Below are 24,702 nucleotides of genomic sequence, written 5' to 3' on the forward strand. Positions count from 1 at the left end.
CAACGTGTATATAAAAGTGTAATTAGGAGATAGCCTTTTTTTCCACACATTTGCATACCTGTTCTGTGTAAGGAAGCTATTGCCAGAAATACTATTTCACACACAGATCTATTTTTCTCTGCAGTAGAGACCCATCCCAGATGTTCACATAATATATTTTATCAACAGTATATAAAATTCACAGTGAGATAGTGACATTTATGCAACTTTTCATTTTCATTTGATGTAACTGCTAGAATTCAAATGAAATGGTAGTAGAAATGTATAATAGCAAAGAAGAAGTTGGTTGAAATAGAAAAAGGAAATGTAAATGCTATACATAATAACATGCAAGTTGGGATTTCAGAAGATAAGTAATTGATGCTGATCTTATACCTATGAATCATATTTATTCCTGATAACAAATATCATTTTTAAATATCATTTTAAAGTAAGTGTGAAATCTGCACTATTTTCCATTTGGGGGGGGAGGGGGGAAAGGCAGATAACTATTCTCTGTAGGAGCATTTCCCAAACAGTGGTTTGTGTTGTAAAATGACAAGCCTAACAGTTAAATGATTAAAAGGGAACATAGTATCTGAAACTAATGTCATTATGTTGCTCAGCAGGGAGTGTTTGTACGTGGTAAAAAGTGCAGCTTTCACATCTTAATAAGTATTATTTTGAGAGTTACTGTTCTTATAAAATGGACTTATTTGTATATAAGCTAGGGACTTTAAGAAGCAAAAAAATAATAATAACATTTAGAGAATATGCAGAAATTTTCTCCTGCCTTTCTGTAGCCTGTTTTACATGCCCCAGAATTAGTCTGCACAGCCAGGTTTGGATTCTGCCTTTACTATGCCCAAAAGAATGTGTGGGGAGGAGTCAGGGGCAAGGAGGAGATACCTTGAGGAAAGGAAAATGGGATTAAATTCTCCCTTTTGGTAACCAAAATTTCTCCATATCAATGACCTGTTTGAGCATTAATGACGTCATAAAGCAATGTGAGATTTAACATGTAGTCCCCAAAGTCTCTGAAAACTCAATAGCCCCTTGCTACTGTCCCAGGTGTGATGTTGCTATTTTGAGTAAACAATTATGCCATTCAAAGGTGACCTCAAATGCTATAACACTGGTACCAGATGTTGGAAAAGTCATGAAGCCAATTACAAAGCACATGAGATACCAAGCAATGTAAATAACAAAAAGAATTATCATCTCTATGCAGATGATTCTCAATTCTATTTATCTAGCCCTTCACCTCTCCCTTGCCTTTCTGATTCATACCTTTAGTTTCCTATGGACGTCCATGATGGAATGTCCAAAAAAAAATCTTAAATTTATCATGTCTAGAAATATACACATTATTTCCCCCCAAACCTCCCTTTGTTCTGAACTAACTTTGAAGAATACCAACAAATTCCCATTCACCAATGTTGGAAACTAGATGTCACACTCACCTTCTCTCCCCTCACTCTTCTCACTCACTCCAATATTGAATTTCTTGTAAAGTCCTATTAATTCTATCTTCTTAACATCTGACACATGTACCAACCTAGTTCAGACTCTTGTCAGCTCATGCTTGGACCATTGTAATAGCTTCCTGTTTGGTGTTTTTGCCTCAAATAGCTCCCTACTTCAGTCCATCCTAGACTCAGATGCCAAAGTGATCTTTCCAAAACACTTGTGACTATGCTGCTTCCTTATTTAATAAATCAAGTGTTTCTATATTTCTTTTCTTCTTTTTTGTCTTTTTTGTTGGAGGGGGGAAAAGCGGGCAATTGGGGTTAAGTGACTTGCCCAAGGTCATACAGCCAGTAAATATTAAATGTCTGAGACCAGATTTGAACCCAGTTCCTCCTGACTCCAGGGCTGGTGCTCTCTTCACTGTGCCACCTAGTTGCCCCATGTTTCCATATTTCATCAAGGGTCAAATACAAAATGTTTTGCTTGGAATCCTTCACAACCCATCTCCTTCCTACTCTTTCTACTCTTCTAGCACTTTACTTTCCTCCATAAACTCTACGGTCTAGTAACACTGACATCCTTTCTTTTCCTTACATAAGAGATTCCATCTCTATCTCTGCCTTTTTTTTTTTAAGCAATTGGGTTTAAGTAACTTGCTCAAGCTTACACGGCCAGTTATTTCTGGGTGTGGTGCTAAGTATCTGACCCTGGATTTGATCCCCAGGTCATCCCGAAACTGGAGCCTGTGCTCTTACTCGCTGAGCCACCTGGCCGCCCCTTATCTCTGCCTTTTCAATGGTTATACCTTTTGCTTGGAACTCTCTCCCTCTTTGTCTCTTTCTTCTTGGTCTCTTTTGTCTCTGGCTTCTCTTGTTCAACTTTAACCTCTCCTTCATCAAGTATTCTTTCCCATTTTTTTCCAATTCCAGTGCCTCCCCTCTAAAATTGTCTCTTATTTACACTGTATAAATCTTATACATTTGTAGTTATTTGCATATTGTCTCCCTCATTAAAATGCAACTTTAAGCTACACCAAATAGTTTCCTTTAAGGGCAGCAATGTAAGCTCTTAAATGAACAACTAACTTGTACTTAATATGGCTGAATTATACTGTTTTAATTGATAATGATAGCTAGTATTTCTATATTACTTCAAGGTTTGTGAATCATTTTGCATATCTTCTCTCATTTGATTCTCACAATGACCATGTGAGGTAGGTGCTATTAATCACTCCATCTTAAGAATGAAAATACTTAGCCAGAGAGATTTTCAGTTACTTTCCCAGGGTTATAAAGTTTTAATAAGTTATGAAGGATTTGAATTCAAGTCTTTGTGACTTTCTATCTTCTAAGTCACCTTGATGACATTTGGCAAGACAAGGTTTTCCCATTTTATGATATTAGTCCTGGTGAATGGAAGATTATATTCTTATCAGTTCTCATAGTTTACCACACCCAGTTGGCAGAAGACACAGAATGTGAATATATATATATTTGTGTATGTGTATGTATGTATCTATCCATGAAGCAAGCATGGAGTGGTTAATGGGTAGGAGACATATATGGTGGGGGGCACATACATAGATAGCCAAGGCAAATCATGCCTCTTAGACTAGTCACCTTTGCCTTGTGGGAATTCCACCATTCTAGAAATTCCATCAACTCTGATCAGTCTATATCATGTCAATGAATGTTATCATCTAGTAATGACAACTTCCTCTGCTGATCTAGGGTCTTTTGCTAGACCTGTTTGCAAGTCTGCTTTCCTATTGATTTTCCTTATCTGTCCATCTGCTCTGTAACCTCCTTGATCCTAATCCTTTCTTTTTCCTCTCTACTTCCCTGCCATTTCCTCTACTCTGGTCAAAAGATTAAATTCTTACAGGAAAGGCATTATTTTCCCATGTTCTCCCCTATTGTCATATAACATTATCTTGGCCTACTCTCTTCTGTGTATAGGGAAGAGACAGATGCAGTGGGGAATGCTAAGACTGTTCCCTAAGAATATGGAATATAATGTGTATGAATTTGATTGCTTCTAGAAGTCATTTAGTTTAATTTCTACTGTTCTTTGGGACCTCTAGTCTTTACCAAAGATGGGTAGTACTCCCAAGACTACTCCCAACTAGGAGGTAAATTAGATTGAAAAGAAATACAATGAATAAGAGGTTATGCATATAATAATGCCATCATCCAATGTGGCATTTATGATTCAGAAGCCTAAGGATAAATTTTTAATAATGTCATTTTTTACATGTGTAGGAATTCTTATTTTTTTCTGACATTTGCCATTCTTTTAGGGAATTGACTATGGTTGTAAATAACTATGATTAAGGATGACTGTCATAATAATATAATGTTTTATCATTATTGTCATTTGCCTTTACAATGTAGCTAAATGTCCTGAGCTGTTTCTGTCCTATTTACGGTGAAAACATCAGTCAGGGACTCTGTATGGTTTCTGGATGAGTGTGTTGGTAGTTTAATTTTGGCCAGGAGAAAATTTAGGCTTTAAAACTTTGACCCCTGTCTACTTTATTTCTATAATGGCTTCTAATGATAATTTTAAAATAATTTAGTTGCTTCCCAAGTAATGGTCTAAGGATGTAGGTGCTGAAGCAACAGCATTTATTTTCCAAAACCTTGTAGGTTCTTAAAGCCCAAAACAGGGTTTATGTTTGTTTGTTTGTTTTTACTGGTAATTGGACTATTTCAGTTTGAGACAGTATGATTGTGCTAGCAAATCCTGTGAAAAGAACTGATGTATATGGGAATAAATCATCACAGAATAACTTCTCTTACAAATAGAAAACTCCTTCATCTCAGGTAAGAGTTAAGAGAACTAAAAAGTTTTAAGTATGGTCATAAAATTGTTTATTTATCTAAAATGCTGGCTGTTCCACAAAGTTTCCTTTATTTAAAAATAAGTTTCTATCTATATTTCCACTGATGGAAGCAACTGGACTTCTTCATGTTCCTCAAGGTGGTTTTTGTTGTTTTTCCTGATGGTCAGTTGTTTGTGAGCTTCTTTGGGACTAAAGCAAATTGAAAATAAGGTTTAGCATTTCTAAAGTATTTGTTGAAAAGTCTTGTCAATGTTCTGTTCATGTTTGAAAATATCAAATTATTTTGATCTATATTTCAGATAAACAAATCTCAGACTTAAAATAGGATATAAAACCCACAGATTGGAAATTGGATTAGATTACAGGATCACTGCCACCATTCTACCTCATCCCATTATTTTTAAATAATTTCATTTATTTTACTTTTTGGTTGGTCTATTAAAAACAATCAAATTACATCATTTTTTCTACCCATACCACATCAGTACCCTTTGGAGCCTTGGGTCATCTGATTGGAGAACTGGGGGGCAAAGAAAAAAAATATCCTCCCAGGAATTTAAATTTAAAAGAGCCCACAGCCCAGCTATTTCCTGTCATCTCAAAGCTTCCCTCTTTTTTTCTAGCTTTTTCAGATTCTTTTTTGTGTCTTGTCTTCTCCCATTAGATTGTAAGCTTTTTGAGGGCAAGGACTCTTTTCTTTCTTATTTGTAACCCTAACATATGTAGAGTGGTAATGTTTTGTTATTTGATCCTTGAGATAGTAAGTATGCAAATATATACTTACAGAAGTTGTCTCAGAAGTCTTAATAAGAATGTATATATGTAAATATGTGTATATATATATATGCACATTTTACATTAATTCATGTCAGGAATTCTATACCTATAATTCATAAAAGATTTCAGCACAATGTGAGTTGTAAGACAAAAATATTTTATAATCAGTTATCAATTTAGTGCTTAATAGTCTTTGTAATGCATAGAAATATAGCTCTAATTCTCACAGGCTGATCTCATAAGCATGGGTTTTGATGTTTCCAGCAAAAAAGATTTCTTTTCTCCAGGGATATAAGTTTTTGGTTGAGTTAACATGAATTCATCTGAACAGAAAATGCAGCATACCTGAAATTAGCATATGCCTTTGAACTATTATGCTTATTTCCTTAGCATAGCTTTGCTATTAGGAAATACATGTTTTATCAGAAGCATTCACATTGGGCATGTGAGTAGTTTGACAAAATAAGGAACTTTACAATTAGCACATAAGATATATTATTGAGATATGTAGCATCATTAGAGAGTAGTTGTTGTGGAGTTTTTTTGTGGGGGGGGGTGTTGAGGAGAAACTTTTCTTAGTTTTCCTGCTTGTTACTCCCTGAGATTCTATTTGGAACCAAGATTTAGGATTCTCTATTTTTTCTTAGATCTCATCCCACTAAAAATTTTTCCACTTAATATCTAGGCACTTAGGCTTAACATTCACTTAGATCTCATATACTGTTAAAATTATTTTGTTTAGATTAGAAACAAAGTGTATTATCAACAATGTAGCTAACACAAGTAGAATAAAATTCAGCAGCACAATCAATCACATCGGTATGATGAAGTTTCTCCTTTCCTCACAAACCATCCCTATTCTAATGATTAAATGATTAGAATGCCATGAGTTGAAGTTCCTCAGTTCAAGTTACCATCTAAGAACAAGCCTTAATTCAGTTAAAATAAATGAGGTAGGGGCGGCCAGGTAGCACAGCAAGTAAGAGCACCAGCCCCAGTGTTGGGATGACCTGGGGATCGAATCTAGGCTCAGACACTTAGCACCCACCCAGAAACACCTGGCCGTGTAACCTTGAACAAGTTACTTAACCCCAGTTGCTTAAATAAATAAATAAATGAGGTAGGAAAAAGGCTTACAATCGCCATAGGATTATTAAAATCTTCATTGTTAATGTACCATGTAGGAAAATCATTTTCATAAATGAAGCAAGGTCTTCTCAGGGTCTGAAAGAAAGTGAACTGTATCAGATGTGCAAGCCAGGCATCCTCAGTAGAGATTAAACCTCCAAAGGCTTCATTAGGATTATATAAAAATCGAGTACTGAACATGCAACCTTGAAAGAATAAAGGACAAATTTCAAAGTCTTTGCAACTCTTAGCAGAACTAATATTCCATGTTATTTTCCTTGTCCCCTGCTTCCTCCTTATCCCTTTTTCTTTTGTTCTTCCCAGTGTTGATTTTGAAAAAGAAAACTCCTACCCTCGGGTGCATAGGAATACTTCCAATCAGATTCCAAACTAAGTCTGAATCATCAGTTTGTATGCTTCTTGCATATAATTTCTATTTTTTCTTTCTTTTTTTGTCTTTTTTGGAGGGGGGAAGGCAGGGCAATTGGAGTTAAGTGACTTGCCCAAGTTCACACAGCTAGTCTTTTTTTTTTCTTTAAAGAGAGATATTAAAAATAAATGAAAGAATATTTATATGATATTATTGGTATTTTCAATCAACAGATATTTTTCCTTTAAGAAGTCAACATTTTTTTTCCTGAATTGAACAACATTGAATTTTCCTGAACACCTCTAATGCAACAACAAGCCTTGTGCTGGAGAAGTGGGAAGGAACAGAGCTTTTACTACCTACAGTTTCTTAATATATAGAGAATCTTGAAAAACATAGTCTGAACCATGAAAGTCAGTGAAAAAATCTAAGTAAACTGACTCATGCAGATAGATGATATTTTGTCAAAAGAGTAAAAAGAACAATAAGAATGTTTAAAATTTTATTTATTGAAAAGGACAACAAAAACAGTCAGAAAAGAATCCAACAATTCTGTATGAAACATGAATGTTAGTTCACATGATGGTACTGATTCTCATTCAGATAATAAACTTGATTTTTCCTAGTTTCCTATTTTTCCATGAAATCTAGTAAATAGATGCCACAAACACTGTGTGCAAAAGTACTCCAAAATAACTCCTAAATTTATCTATACTTTTTACTCTTGAAAAGTTAGAGGTGATTATTCCAGCTCCTAGTGATAATCCACTCATTATTAACAGAGATTCTCAAGATAATTGGATTTAAATTAGGAAAGGGCACTAGACATCCACACCCCCCGCCCCAGCTCATTTTATAGAGAGAAAACTGAATTCCAAAGGCATGAAATGTTTGTTAGTCCAAAATCAATCACAAACAGCAATCAATCCCACATCCTGTCCCTCAAAATCTAAGGGTTCTTTCTACTATATGACAATGTTTCAGAGATGATCAGTTTATTCTAATAAGAAATCTGACCAATATCGGTGCTGAGCTTTTGTTTCATATTTGTACAGAATGGTATATGATAAGGCCTATATTGTTGTAAGTCTTATACCAAAGATATCTAAGATAATCACTACCATAGAGTAGCTCATATTTTAAGCTGTCTGTTACAATATTTAGCAAATTTCCATTCCTCCAACATTATTTTTTTTAAAACCACAAAAACCTCTATACTATTCTGATTACCATTTAATGAATAATTATTAGAAAGGAATGACTGACTTTTGTCACAAACTTCCTGCAGTCCACAATCTTGTCCAGAAACTTCCTTAGCTAAACAAACATTATTTCTAACAATATGCCATTCATCATATAACAATGTGTTGCAGTCATTGAACTTGGGATTGGCCTATTCCACCCACTGGCTTTTCTCTATGGAATAACACAATACAATTAGAATAATATGAGCATAAGCATATCAAAGGAAAGAAAATGAAAATAACCATTTTTAGCACTTTGGAAGGAAGCAAGCCTTTATTAAGCACCAAACATTTGCCAGATATGATGCTAACTTTTTGCAAATATTATTGCATCGGATCCTCACAATATCCTGGGAAGTAGGTACCATTATTATCTATATTTTATAGTTGAGAAGACTGAGGGAAATCCAGATTAAATGATTTCCCAGGGTTGCATAGTCCAAGAATGCATTTGAATTCTGGTGTTTCTGCCTCTAGGCCTTGAATAGAATAGAATCTTTTTGTTGTTGTTTCCTATATTCCTTCTTAAAAGTAAGAGTCTCCTGCAAAAACTAAAAGATATTCTGTTTTGATTTTCTTTGAAATGCATTTTAACTAAAGTGGTAGATGAAATAATGAGTAAAATATTCACATTAGTCTTTATCTTTAGCTAGAATGCTTGATAAAGTGTGTTTTTAATATGATGTGTTACTAGTAAATGGAATTAAGATATTCTGTAAGGGGTGGCCAGATGGCGCAGTAAGAGCGCCAGCCCCAGAATCGGGAGACCTGGGATCAGTTCCGGCCTCAGATACTTGGCACCCACACAAAAAAATAATTTGCCATGTAACCTTGAGTAAGTTACTTAACCCTGATTACTTAAAAAAAAAAAAGAAAATCTGTAAGTATCTGGGAGCAATGATAAATTGTATCAGATTGTAAAATTATTTCAGTTTGTTTGAATAAGTTTAACTACATGAAATTACACTGATAATATTCCTACTACTGTTTTTGAAAAATTGCTGTTATCAAATAACCTCTCCTTTGTGGTAGTTTAAAAAAAATGACTGCTCTGATTTATAACCTTTATGGGCATTTTCTTGGTATGGTGCTATGAGTTTTATTTGAAATAGAAATAATCATATAATTTGATAACTGAATTATAACCCTTAGCACATGAGAATGTTACGAAGCAAGTCATTCATTTTCCTCATTTTGCTGAAGCTTTTACAGAGTGTGAACCAGTTCTTCTCTAGGAGACACTTCCAGCATTGAAAAGCACATCATAGCTGCATGAACTGACCCTGCAGACCTCAAACCTGAATGGCCTTTCTTAATTACTAAATCTACTTTCAAGCAGTAATTTATGTAAATTGGACTTATTGTTTGGAGATAACATGTTATCATTGGGTAAATCTCCCCTCTGAAGAATGTTGTGACATTAATTCTTTTATTAGTGTGTGAGAAGTTATTTCTCACTGCACATGAAAAATTCATAGTGCAGACAGGTAGAGAAGATCATAGAATATCATAATTGAAAGGGACCTCAGAGACCAGCTGGTTGAATCTGCATATGGCCATGAATACTTTTTACAATATCACCCCAAACAAGTCTTTCAGCCTTCACTTGAAGACCTCTAATGGAAAGAGATTTACTACCATCTGAAGCAACCCATTCAACCTCAGGATAGCTCTTAGTGTTAGGATATTCCTCATATGAAGACTAAATCTTCCTCTGTGACTTTTCCCCATAGCTTGCAATTCTGCCCTCCAGGGCCAATCACAGGGAATCTAATGCCTCTCATGAAGAATAATCCTTTATTTACTGTGGGTACTATCATGACCCTCTAGAATTCTCTTTTCCAAACCAAATACCCTCATTTCATGTAGGATGAAATCAGTTAATATGTTTTATAGAATTATCTCAATGTCCTTCACAGTCCTGTTCACTCTCCTTTGTACTTTCCATCTTATCAATAACCTTCCTAAAACATAGTGGCTAGAATTCCATCTGGTCAAGCCAGCCTAAAAATGACCTTGGCTTTATTAGATTCCATGATTCTACTGTTAGCTCACTAAGTAAATGTTTTTTTAGAGGAACTGCTATGTACTCATACTCCTCCCCCCCCCCCATATACATGTGAAGCCTATTTATGTGTGTATGTGTGTTTAATTTAGCATAAGTTTTGGACTTTGTATGACCCTGTTAAATTTTCCTTCTTAGGTCTTGCCCAATGTTCTAACATGTCAGAATCTTTTTGGATACCAATTATGTCATCCAATGTATTAACTAACTCTCCTTTTCAGCTTTAAGTTATGTGCTAAATTATAAAAAATCCCTTAATCAAACTTACTGATAAAATATTAAATTGCAAAGGTCAAGGGCAGATGCCTGGGTCATCCTACTAACCACTTTCCTTCAAACTGACATTCATAGTGACTCTTCAGATCTGGTTATTTAACCAGCTCTCTAAATCTTTTCAATTATAGTGTTTTCTAATTCACATTTCTCTGTTTTGTCAGTGATGACTCCAAATTTCAGTTTTGTAATATGATGAAGTACTTCCCAAGCCTATCAAAACTGCATTAATTTTAATTCACATCATATTCATACCACATCAATAAGAACTATACTGTAAATTCTCTTGTGGGTAAGTGAAGAGGATAAAATACAGACAGTGATGTCACAAAACCATTCACTGTGTCCTACGTTCAGAACAGTTGTTTATCGCTGAGGTAATTAAAACTGAAGTTTCCTAAGAAATCATAGGTAAATCCAAAGTTAGGGAGCTACATACCCTAGGTGAGTCAGCAGGTATTCAGAGAACTTTTGTTGTTGTTCAGTCATTTAGTTGTGTCCAGCTCTTCAATAATAATGCCCAGGAGATAAAAAATGACTTCTGAAGCTATTCTACAATCCAGAAAATGGAGGCTATGTGCAATTTTTTTTTTTTTGGCCCCTTTCACAAGTATATACCTTAGGTAGAAAAGTAGAATTAAAGGGCAACAGAATATCATAGTGTCTAGAGTGCATTGTATTTTGGAGGGAAGGGATAGCTAAGGGAATTAGAAAGGGATGGTGGGATGCAAAAGAAAAAGAGTGAATGGAAAAAATAAGTCCTTACTATATGCCAGGTACACAACTAATCAAAAAAATGAAATTTTGAATTGTGGAAAAATCAACCTGACTTGCATCAGAACAGTGCACACCAAGGTACTTTTTGCAAAAAATGCAAATGATTTAGTCATAATATAGTGGGAGTTACCAGGGTGAATGATTTACTTTTCCATTGTGATTGGAAAATAATTGAAGCATTCTTTTTAAATGTTTTTTTTTTCTTAAAGCTCCAGCTTAAGCAAATACTTTTACAATGGTCCAATGTAGCATTAAGTTGCACTAGGAAGATTAACCATCCTTCCATCTCCTACAATGTTTTTGATTCTTTTTGGAGGATTTCATTTTCATCATTTTTAATTACATTAAGTTTAACAGAGCCTTCATTTCACAAAACAGCCACAAAAGAAAGACTCTTGGCTGAACAAATAGGCATTATGAATATGATTCTTAGAATTAAAATTTAGGTATTGATACCTTTAATTGTGAACTGTTTTCCTTTTGTTCATCTAAAATATAACATTTATGAAATTGGCATTCACTGAAAAGATTGAAAGGGAAAATTTGCATATGTCAAAAATTAGAAAAAGACACATTCAAATAGCAACAACAACAAAAAGATTCTACATCCTTGTCCTTTTCTCCTAAGGTACTAAGAATATTTACTCTCTAAATAATGTAATTTTTAACCCACCCCTTCTCATTCTCATTCACTGAAAATATTCATCACTGAGGTATTTTACAAAGTAGATATTGGTTCTACCTTGACCTTTTACCCATAGTCATTGAAGTATTCATAGAAATTTTCCTAGACTCTTGTCACAGTATCCAGGCCAATTTTCATGTTTAAAAAAATCACATTTTCTCCTTATCTCAATTTAGTAGACATATTTCTCTTTTCCACCTACTCTCAGAGTCATTTGGCTATTTGTGGGCTTACTGCTCTTACTTCCACCAATAAAACACATAAATCAGATTATATCTTAACAGATAAAAATAATTTTCAGCAGACACCACTCCCTAGTAGTTGGCTAGTTTCATTTAACATTACAAAACAATATCCCTCCTGTTGGTATTGCTGCTTTTGACAAGAAGTATGGAATAATAGAGAGCATTGAACTTGAAGTCAGCTGAAGTAGGTTCAAATCATAGCTCATATGACCTTTGAGGGGAAATATGGAGATTTAGGGAAGAAGTACCAAAAAAGACTGAATTGGATTTTACAGAATGCATCCTGTGCAGGCTTTTGACATAGGAGTAGAAGTAACCTCAAAAGCTATGTAGTACAAATCCTTCATTTTAAAGATGAGAAAAATTGAGGCCTAAGGAGGTTAAATGTTTTACACAAGGTCACAGGGGATTCTAGAATAACAGAACTTTAAAGGAGCACAGAGATCAGCTTATCTAACCCCCTAATTTTAGAACTGGTATCACTAAAAATTACATAGCTATTTAATAGCAGAGCACTGCACTATCTGTTTGCTGCCTGCTCTATTATATCGCACTGCTCTTAATGGAGCTTTTACTGCTTATTGTTTTTGGTAGGGCTTTCCTGTGGGTGTTGTCAACCAGTAAATCAGGAGCACAATAATGTCTAAATTCAGGGAAATGACCAGTAATCAATTGAAATATCTGTCATTTTTTTTCCCACCCTGTCAATATATTGTTATACAAAATACATCTATTTCCCTCAACCACTTAACTTCTGAACTTCCACGTTGTACAAATATATGCAAACATACATGCATAATTTAAACATTTTGTGGTAAATATATATATATATATATATAAAACATACATATATATAGTGTGTGTGCATATATATATACACCAACAAATATATGCATGTATGAGCATATATACAGATATATGTCTAATAAAATGATATCATTTCTTTCCCCAACCCATATTGATTATTTAATACTTAGAGTAATAATATCAAAGCTCACTGTTCAAGTAGTCAAAAGTCCTGATTTATGTTAGTTTTGTGAACCTGAGGAAGTCTCCTAACTTCACTGAATCTGTTTCTTTGTCTATAAAATGAGCAGTTCAGACTACATAATCTTCCAAATTCCTACATACCTTTAGTCTACAACCTTTAAAGACACAGACCTTTTTTTATTTATCTTATTTCTTTTTTTAATGTTTTTTATTTTTCAAATGCTTTATTAACTTCTGATTTATATCATTCATTTCCTCCAGATTTTGAGTTACACATTTTCTCCCCGTTTCTCCCTACCCACTGCCCCAAAATAGCAGTCCCACAGGATATCCACTCCTCCAATCTGCTCTCTCCCATATTTTCTCCCATATCCCTTTCTATTTTCCAGTAGATCTCTATGCCCCGGTGCCTGTATATCTTATTTCCCAATTACATGTAAAATAGTACTGATAATAGTATATATATATATATATATATATATATATATATACATATATATATATATAAGTATGTATTTAAATATTTGATTTCAAAACTTTGAATTCCAGATTCATTCCCTTCCTCCCTTGTCACGCACCCTTACTGGGAAAATAAGCAGTTCAGTATAGGTTGTACATGTGTGGCTAATGCAAAACAATAACATAGTAGATGTATTGTAAAAGACTGATGATATTTCCCTCCCTCCTATCCCACCTCCCACTTGTTCTATTCTTTACTTTAATCCCATCCCTTTACAAAAGTGGGTGACTCCAACTTCCCTCCCCCCAGCTTGCCCTCCCTTCCATCATCCCCCCTCTTATCCCCATTCCCGCTACTCTCCTGGAGGGTGAGATACCATATTTAGTGTGTATTTCATTCCCTCTTCAAGCCAAATTCAATGGGAATAAGGTTGACCCATTCCCTTTTGCCTTCCTATTCTTCCCCTCCATTGTAACCATTTTCCCTTGCCTCTTCTGGATGAGATAGTTTACCCCATTTTGTCTCTCCCAATCTCCTCTCATTATATTCCTCTCTCACCTCTTAATTTCACCTTTTAAGTATTATCCCTTCCTGTTAAATTGGTCCTGTGCCCTCTATGTATACCTGTAAATATACATATATATATACACATTCACATATGTATTCATATACCCTCATATATAGACATATATATATATATTTATTTATTTCTATTCCTTTCAACTACTGAGAAAAGTTTCATAAGTTACAATTATTGTTTTTTCCATGTAGGAATGTTAATAGTTCAACTTTGATAAGTTCCTTATGATTTCTTTTCCCTGTTTACCTTCTCATGCTTCTCTTGCTTCTTGTATCTGAATGTCAAATTTTCTATTCAACTCTGGTTTTTTTCATCAAGAATGCTTGAAAGTCATCTATTCCACTGAATGACCATATTTTCCCCTGAAACAGGATACTCAGTTTGGCTAGGTAGGTGACTCTTGGCTTTAATCCCAGCTCCTCTGACCTCTGGAATATCATATTCCAAGCCCTTTGAGCCCTCAGTGTAGAAGCTTCCAGATCCTGGGTTATCCTGATTGTGTTTCCACAATATTCAAATTGTTTCTTCCTGGCTGCTTGTAATATTCTCTCCTTGATCTGGGAATTTTGGAACCTGGCTATAATATTCTCAGGAGTTATCTTTTTGGGATCTTTTTCAGGAGGTGATCAGTGGATTCTTTCAACCTCTATTTTGCCCTCTGGTACTAAAACATCAGGGCAGTTTTCTTTGAGAACTTCCTGGAGGATGATTTCTAGTTTCTTATTTTGATCATGGCTTTCAGGTGTTCCAATAATTTTTAAGTTATCTCTCCTGAATCTATATTCCAGGTCAGTGGTTTTTCCCATGAGATATTTCACGTTGTCTTCTATTCTTTCATTTGTTTGGATGTGTTTAACAGCATCTTGATTTCTCATAAAGTCATTAGCTTCCATTTGATTTGCTCCAATTTAATTCTGAAGTAATGATTCTCCTCATTGACCTTTTGAGATTCTTTTTCCATCTGGCAAATTCTGTGTTTTAAGGCATTCTTCTCCTCATTGCCTTTTTGAGCCTCTTTTGCCATTTGAGTTAGTCTATTTTTTAAGATGTGATTTTCCTCAGTCAGGCTGTTGACTCTCAGTTTGTAATTTTCTTGCATTGTTCTCATTTCTTTTCCCAGTTTTTCCTCCATTTCTCTTATCTGCTTCTTAAGGTCCTCTATGGCCTGTAACCAGCTTGTATTTTTCTTTGAAGCTTTTGGTGCAGGAGTTCTGACTTCACTGTCTTCCTCCTATTCCATGCTTTGCTCCTTTTTGTCCCCAAAATAGGAGTCTTAATGTTGAAATCTTCTGTCTGCTTTGTTTCCTTTGCCTGGTCATGTCACCCCTCAGTCACTTGACCCCTGGGATTTTTGCCACAGTTAGACGCTGCCACTAGACATGGGATCTTTCATCCCAAACCCTGGGGTTTTCTCAGCTGCAGGAGGTATTAGATGGGTGCCCTCTCTGAGGTCTCCACATGCTCTAGCCAACTGGACACACTCCCCAGGACCTCTGCCCTAGACTGCAATCCAGATCCAAGCAGGTTAAAGCAAGAGCAATTACCCCTCAGACTGGTGCTTGGTCCCCCTACACTCTGCAGGCCAGGAGCTAAACCTGCCACATGGCACTGGCTGGCTGTGCAGGTGTCTCAGTTGCTTCTCGCCCTGGGGGTAAAAGCCCATGCACTCCCACTTACTGGGTCCCAAAATCCAGACTGCACTGACCTCTCACTTTGTCGCTTGGCATCTATGTGTTGATAAATCTGTAAATGTCCATAGCTGCTGCTGATCTTGAGTCCCTCAGGCTGGAGGCTGGTCAGGCCTGCCCTGGGGCTAAAGCCTAGGTGTGGGGCTGGGCTCAGCTCCCAGAGCACTGTGCTGGCAGATTCCTGCAGGACTGCCAAGCTGTCCTCAGGGGGAGGTTAGCTTCTATGTGTCATTTTGTGGGTTCTGCAGCTCCAAAGTTTGTTTAGAGTCCCCTTTTTTACATGGATTGGGGAAGATGGAAGCTGGAGCAGTGGAGAGGTCCTGCTTCTACTCCACCATCTTGACTCCACCTCCACACAGACATTTCTTAAAGGTTAAATAGTTTAGCCTTTTGGTTTTGTCTGCACCTGTGAGTTCACTGATATAAGCAATTCTTGGTAATTAAAGTTTCTGTCCTAATGCAGATCAGCAAGGATCTCCTTTTTATAGTATTATGGAACTACCTTGGGCACTTGCAGTTTAAGTTCCTTGTCCAGGGTCATTTAGACAGAGGGGAGACTTGAGCTGGGACCTCCTGAGTTTGAGTGTGTTCTCTTAATATTATGCTATGCTGCCCCCTTCTTATAGAGCTGCCCATGGTCAAAGATAACTAGTTACCAGGACATTATTGTACATTCAATACAATGCAGCCTTAAAGCACTACAGTTTGAAAAATGAAAACTCATCTTTGAATATTACAGATCACTGCTTTGCCTGAGGAATAGGGGGAAAATAATCTTTTTGCAATCCTGGATAGAGTTCTGTACCAGAAAGCAGGAAGACTTATCTTTGTGCCTTCAGATCTGGCTTCAGACACAACCTGTGTGACCCAGGGCAAGTCATTTAACCCTGTTTGCCTCAGTTTCTTTATCTGTAAGATGATCTGGAGGAAGAAATGACAAACCACTTCAGTATCTTTTCCAACAAAATACCAGATAGGGTATTGAAGAGTTAGACATGGATGAATAAGAACAAAAAAATTAGAATTTGGACCATTTGTTTGCCTTCCATAGAACAATGATTTTAGCTATCTGAAATTTAACTTTCTGATATCTGTATCCTTGAACTCTTCAGGAATCCTCTCTCTGTTTTCTCTTTATCTATTTCTCTGTTTTTCTCTTTTCTCTCTGGCTGTATTTCTCCATTTCTGTCTTTAAGGTTGTCCTTCACACCTTTTTTTTCTTTTTTTATATATTTTATTATTATTATTTTAAAATTAATTTGTTTGTTTACTTTTACCTTCACCCCTTCTTAATTCTGGCCCACACAGACCCCTCACCTTGAGAAAACCTTGTGCAGTCTTTTCAGTGTCATGTACCAGACACCTAAGTAAAAGGAAGGAAGGATAAATAACCATTATGCAAATTACCAACTTACCAACTGATCACTTTCATGAAATTCGTGACTGATGTATTTGTTTTCCTAGCAATGCTGTCAATGAGTTCCAATTCTGAATAGAGGTCCCCTTAACGATTTGATATACTCCTCTTATTGAGAAGAGATTGACAGTGACTTTCTATTTTGATCATTTGTTTTGACCTTCTTCAGTTGGGGTCTAACCTTGATTATTCTCTTTCCTCTTTTATATTTTCCTTATCTTTGCTCCCTCAAGTCCTTGAGAATTTGGCTAGGAGGGAATGGTTTGCAAGAATCTTTATTACTGCAGGGTATAAAGATGGTTGTTATTTATGTAGCATCAGTTAAGAGAATAACTAGTTGCTGAATTCCTAAATGGTTCAGTGAAATTTTAACCTAATGAATATTTTATAATAGATCTAGTACTGGAAAGGATCTCAGAAATCACTTATCTGAAACCTTTCATTTTATAGATGTGGAAATTGAGCCCCAGGGAGTTAGAGTTTCTTTACTACTAACATTTCTTTTACCAATCTCTATTGCTATTAATTAGAATTCATCATAAGAGGTCAAAACAAAATGCTATGGAGCATTCAAGGATAGAGAGAATTTTAGGAGAATCTAGAAGGTTTTATGGGAGAAGTAGCACATGGTTAAATCTTTCATGAAGGGAAGGATTTAAACAGATGAGGATAGGACATATTTTAAAACTGAATGCATAGAGGTTGCAAAGAGCAGGATAAAATAGAGAAAGGGCTATTATTTCAGTTTGGATAAGGCAAAAATGCAGGCAGGATGTTAGTATGAGAAAATGCTTGAAAAGAATAATGAAGCTGCCTCATGTATATATAGAGGGATGTGTGTGTATGATTAAATGTCTGGTTAGAATTTATATTTTATTTGAAAAGCATTATGGAATGCCAAAAGTTTTTTGTTTGATTTTTTTTTAGCAGGACAGTGAGTCAATAAATATTTTTAAGCACCTACCATATTCTAGGTACTCTGCTAAGTACTAGGCATAGAAAGAAAGACAAAAATCTCTGCCCTCAAGGGGCTCACAGTCAAGGCTACTATTGAAGGAAAAATAAGAAAGAGGGGGTCAAATGGATATGAAAGATTTGATGACTATTGCTCCCCTTTTCTAAAATTTCAGAAATCTCTTCCTACTATGCCAACACTCTTGGGAATTAATTTACATTTATACCAAAAGACACCCATGCCCACCACATGCTGATCCTCTTACTTATGTTGACTGCAAACCTCTGCCATCCATCCTCCTCATACTTCACCTAATTTTTATTACTTGATTTAGAAGCCTTAGAATTGATCAGATCCTAGAAGATGCCCCAAAAGAAAATATATAGCGACATTGCAGATGTCACAGTAAACAAGATTATTGCCAGAAAACCACATGTTTTGTTTCTGAGATTACCCGGGACAGATTTTTCTCTCCCCTACAAACACTCATTCACAGAAGAAATAGTTTTAATACAGTCTTTTCAGTCTTAACAACATTCATACTACATGAATCGATCAACTATTTTGAATTTATGGACTCATTTTAAATGTAAAAATACTGCGTGCTCTCTTTTTGAGTAGAAGTTTCATGTGTTGGCAAAGGACTATGATTAAATCAGTGATAGTTTAAAATGAACCTATAGTCTAATAATCACCATTCTCTCTATGCCTGAAAAATAGTAATATATGTATGTAAAACTACACTTAGGCATCCTACAGAAGGTATAGTTGGTATTTTGCTGGAGTTAGAGAGAAAAATGGCAGTACTCTTTTATGCTATGATTCATAGATCCTTTATAATAATTTTGGAAGCATTCCTTAATTAATTCAAAGTATTTAATTTTCAAATAAGCAAGCATGTTGCTCCCCTTGGTCAATGTTTTCTTTTCTCTGTTGTTATGGAAACATTCTAGGACAATGGAGCACCCTCTGTTGGCAGTAGGCCCTTGAAATTTTCAGAACCTCTTATTGGATTCTAAAGAGGTCTTTATCTGCATGGAAGAAGATGAAGGTTTGGGGTCAGTCTTTGCTCCACTTTTAAACCTTCTAGAACAAATTGAGTGAAAAACACCTAGATTAATAATTTAAAATATTAAATGTAAAATCTTCCTCAAATTAACCATGTTTCTTGTATCCTTCCCAATTTAGAAATCCTAATAGAGGTGTATGGGGATGGCAATATACTAACTTCAAATTTACAGATCCTCAGTCAGATAAAAAGACAAAGTTTAAGGAGCTTTGGGAGTTTAAAGTCTGAATAAGGTATTAGTGGAGGAATTAATTAGAGTTATGGAAATCCTTAGTGGAAGGATATAGCAAAATGATAAGATAATAGTAATTGATATTTATATAACAACTTGCTGTTTTCAAAGCTTTTTTACATGCGTTATCTCCTGTGATCCAGGGAGGTAAATTCTCCCAAAATAGTATTTCCCCCACATTACAAATGAGGTAACTGAGACTGATTGGGGAAGTGATTTCCCCAGGGCCACAAAACTAAATGGGCAACAAGCATTTACTAAATACCTACTATGTACCAGGCACTTGCATTAAGTCAGTCTTCATATTTTATTGGAAATGGAGCTCAAATTTATAATGCTTTTAAACATATGAATTATATTTTCCTCATAACGATTTTATAGACCTGCTTTAGTGCATTCCAAAGATTAGAGTGCTAAGAATAAATGCATGCAGTGAGACCTGGGTTCAAATCACACATAATATATTTACCAGCTGTGTAATTAGGTTAGTCACTTATCATCTCTAAAACTGCATCCTTTTCTGTCAAATTGAGATTAATAGTAGTACCCACCCTCACAAGGTTGTGTAAAGATCGAATGAAAAAATGTATGTAAAGAAAGTCCTTTGGAAATTTCATGTTATGCAAATGTCAACTCTATCTATTCCATACTTTAATCACTGGTGCTCTCCACTACAGCAGGCTGCTTTTCTTGAGCATGATTTTGTTCCCTAAATTAGACCATGACTGCTAGGATAACTCTTAGATAGCTACTTCAGAACAGCTGAAGGGGGCTCCCAAATTACCATAGCTTCAAGGGTGGGGAACTTGCCTCTAGGCCACATGTGACCTTCCAGATTCTTGGGTGGAGGTTTTGACTGAGTCCAAGTTTTACAGAACAAATCCTTTTATTAAGGGGATTTGTTCTTTGAAGTTTGCATTTAGTCAAAAGGCTGCACTTGGGAACCATATGTGGCCTCAAGGTCACAGGTTCCTCCCCCTGGTTAGAGCTAGTCTTGATATAATATTTTGAGGTTTGCAAAGTACTTTACAAATATTATCTCATTTTATCCACACATTGATCACACGAGGTATTCATATTTCTCCCATTTTACTGATGAAAAAACTGAGTAAGACAAAGTTTAAATGACTTGCCCATTTGGTGTCTGAGGCAGAATTTGAACGCAGTTTGCATACAGGCCTAGTACTCTATCTGCCATGCCAGCTAGCTATCTGTATGAGAAATGTTCTACTGGCCAGATTTGCAAGAGATTTTGCCTTACATTTTTTCCTCCCAGGTCTCTTGTTAAATTTTTATCATGTGAAATCATATTCTAAAAACAGTGACTAGAAATAAACACAGTGCTATGAACCCTAGCAGCATGTCTAAGATATACACAGTTGGTTGGAACTGATGATGCAATCTCATTAATGGATATTTCAGGACAGCTCAATTTTTGCTTTGTTTTGAGTAGACTTCTCTCCACCCCCAGTGATATAAGGATCAAGTCTCATTATGTCCAACTCGGTGGTTCAGCCATTTATCTCATCTTTTGTATTACAACTACTTGAAGATCATTTGAACTTCACCAATTTGTTTTCGTAATATCCATTTTGAAGGATTTGGGTTTTTTTCCCCCTTCTTTTCTATAAAGCAGTGCAGAGGAAAATAGTGTTTTAGAAATAGTACTACTTTAAAAAAAAAAAGACAATTTTATGCAGAAAATGAAGGAAGGAATAGTACTTAGTAACATGTTCACAAGATAATCAGAAAGAATCTATGAATAAATCCTAAGTAGCCATAGCAATTCTCCCTTTTTAAAAGAAAATTCCTGAAAGAATTCATTGCTAGCAGTCAATTCAATGTATTACATTCCTACACTGTATGTAAAGGGCACTTTACTAGATAGGCACCTGGAATACAAAGAAGCAAAATGATAGTTTCTGCTCTAAAAGGATTTATGGTAAAACAAAAAAGAATCCCTTATACCATGATTTCTCACCTTTTATTGTGTCTTGGGCACACTTGCAGTTTGGTAAAGCCTATGGACCCCATCTCAGATTGATGTTTTTAAATGCATACAGTAAAATGCATTTGGGTTATAAAGAACACTATATTGAAATTCAGTTATCAAAATAATAAACACCAACAAAAATGGATCTCAGGTAAAGAGCTTTTGCTTAATGATACTATTGAATATTGATTTGGGAAGTAACTGGAGAAAAGTGAAAGTATCCTATATTTCTGATAAAGTGGAAAATAATCCCAAACTTGCTAATTTAGGGTTAGTCTTTCTTCATAAACTACTGATTGTTGTGTACGGGCATCAGTTTTTTACTCTAAGCGAGAATCAGTGTTAAAACCTTGGGTCTTGGTTTTTGTTTTTTCTACTTCCCAGAACAGCTAATTCTCAGAATAGACAGATGGCTCCTTCGTGTCACAGAAATAGAGCAGGGTAAATAAATGTGGTGTTTGTGAGAGAGATAAGTAATTTGGAATCGAACTTCACTTGAAGAGGTAATGCATGTGCTTCATTTAAACAACTTGATGTGTATATTCTTTGTGGTGTGCCCCAAATTTTGTGTCTGGATATTATAGCCGGGTGCTGCAAAAAATTCCTTTTCCTTTATAATATTCACAGTGAGCTTTTTGAGAATAATTATTTTTGCCTTTCCTTCTATTACCAACAGTTACCACAGTTCCTGGTACATAACATAGGTGCTTGATGAATGCTTAATAACTAATATGTGAAATCTAGAACTTTCTGGCTTTCCAAATGCTTTGCATATGTAATGGGGCATATTAAAAAGGCCACGCATTTTCTCATTTTTAGTAACACTGTAAGGCAGGTACTATAGGTATTCATAATCTCAATTTTTCAGTGCAGGAAACAGACTCAAAGGGAGTCTATTAAACTGAGACTTCTACATGCACACACAGCTGGTAAGTGTCAGTCAGGATATGAAACCAGGTGTTGCCTGAATCTCAAATCCAGAATACTTTTCATTATTCTAAGTTTCCTTTCAGAGCATTCTTGGAGTTAGAACATCTTGAAAACAATATTTAAAATAATATAAAAAGTTATAGTTTGACATTTTCTTTCGCAGAAAGAATTGTCATAGGAATGACGTATCCCTTTCCTGAATGCTGCTTATCCCTTCCAGCTGCTAATGCATCCCCAATCTAAATAAATAAAATCCTTGTTTTATATTGTATATACTGATTTATATGCAAGTTATCACCTCCAATAGGATATAATCATTTTGAAGGCAAGGATAGTTTCATTTTTCTTTGTTTTCCTAACACCTTAGCACAGTGCTTGGTACACTATAAGTTCCTAATAAATACTTTTTTTTTTTTTTGCTTTTTGGAGGGAGGAAGGCAGGGCAATTGAGGTTAAGTGACTTGCCCAAGGTTGAATGGCTAGTAAGTGTTAAGTATCTGAGACCTGATTTGAACTCAGGTTCTCCTGACTCCAGGGCGGGTGTTCCAATCAGGGCACAACCTAGCCACCCAATAAATACTTATTTTTGGCAGGTGTATTTTTTAAAGCATTTAAGAATATTTTGAAAAAGTAGTTTTGAAAAAAAAATAATCTCATCAGGGAAAAGTCTTGTGTTCAATTTTTGTTTTTCAAATGCTTTATTAAGTTCTGGTTTACATCATTCATTTCCTCCAGATTTTGAGTTTCAAATTTTCTCCCCATTTTTCCCCTACCCACCACCCCAAAATAGGAGTCCCACAGGATATCCACTCCTCCAATCTGCTCTCTCCCATATCTTTTCCCTAACCTTTTTGACTTTTCCAGTAGGGCATGGTGGATCTCTATGCTCCAGTGCCTGAATATCTTATTTCCCAATTACATGTAAAATAATATTGATAATATTATATATATATATGTATATATATACATATATATACATATATATATATATATATTTTAATCATTTGATTTTGAAACTTTGAATTCCAGATTAATTCCCTTCCTCCCTTGTCACCGACCCTTACTGGGAAGATTATCAGTTCAGTATAGGTTGTACATATGTAGCAAAGGCATAACATTACCATAATAGATATATTGCAAAAGACTGATGATATTGCCCTCCCTCCTATCCCACCTCCCACTTGATCTATTCTCTATTTTGATCCTGTCCCTTTTAAAAAGTGGGTGCTTCCAACTTTCCTCCCACCCAGCCTGCCCTCCTTCCATCACACCCCTTCTCATCCCCTTCCCCCCTACTCTCCTGTAGGGTGAGATACCCTATTTAGTGTATATGTTATTCCCTCCCTGAGCCCAATTGAATGACAATAAGGTTGACCCATTCCCTTTTGTCTTCCTGTTCTTCCCCTCCATTGTAATCATTTTCCCTTGCCTCTTCTATATTAGATAGTTTACCCCATTCTGTCTCTCCCCATTTCCTCTCATTATATTCCTCTCTCACTGCTTAATTTCACCTTTTAAGTATCATCCCATCCTATTAAATTGGTCCTGTGCCCTCTATGTATACCTGTATATGTATTATATATATATAAATATATATATATACACACACACACACATTCACATATGATTCATATGCCCATATACCCTCTGATACAGACACACACACACACGCACACAAACACACACACACACACACACACACACACACACACACACACATATATATATAATTTCCATTCCCTTCAGTTTCATCGGTTACAATTATCGTTTTTCCATGTAGGAATAAAAGTAGTTCAACTTTGATAAATTCCTTATGATTTCCTTTTCCTATATACCTTCTCAAGCTTCTCTTGCTTCTTGTATCTGAATGTTAAATTTTCTATTCAACTCTGGTTTTTTCATCAAGATTGCTTGAAAGTCCTCTATTCCACTAAATGACCATATTTTCTCCTGAAACATGATACTCAGTTTGGCTGGGTAGGTGACTCTTGGTTTTAATTCCAGGTCCTTTGACCTCCAGAATATCATATTCCAAGCCCTTTGGGCCCTCAGTGTAGAAGCTTCCAGATCCTGGGTTATCCTGATTGTGTTTCCACAATATTCAAATTGTTTCTTCCTGGCTGCTTGTAATATTCTCTCCTTGATCTGGGAATTTTGGAACCTGGCTATAATATTCTTAGGAGTTATCTTTTTGGGATCTTTTTCAGGAGGTGATCAGTGGATTCTTTCAACCTCTATTTTGCCCTCTGGTTCTAAACATCAGGGCAGTTTTCCTTGAGAATTTCTTAGAGGATGATATCTAGGTTCTTTCTTTGATCATGACTTCAGGTAGTCCAATAATTTTTAAATTATCTCTCCTGGATATATTTTCCAGGTCAGTGGTTTTTCCCATGAGATATTTCATATTGCCTTCTATTCTTTCATTTGTTTGTGTCTATTTAATAGCATCTTGATTTCTCATAAAGTCACTAGCTTCCATTTGCTCCAATTTAATTCTGAAGGAATGATTTTCCTCAGTGAGCTTTTGAGG

At 35.6% G+C, this 24,702-nt stretch overlaps 1 protein-coding gene across 5 annotated transcripts in view; it reads left to right on the forward strand.

Annotated features, from left to right (window-relative positions):
• GALNT13 (polypeptide N-acetylgalactosaminyltransferase 13) overlaps nucleotides 1-24,702 on the forward strand; it is an 812,973-nt gene that overhangs the window by 558,581 nt on the left and 229,690 nt on the right. The window lies entirely within an intron of this gene.

The sequence above is a fragment of the Petaurus breviceps genome, unplaced genomic scaffold, assembly GCF_028583685.1.
Source record: "Petaurus breviceps papuanus isolate PSGF00001 unplaced genomic scaffold, PetGlider_PUasm1.0 91133, whole genome shotgun sequence".
NCBI classification, from domain to species: Eukaryota; Metazoa; Chordata; class Mammalia; order Diprotodontia; family Petauridae; genus Petaurus; species Petaurus breviceps.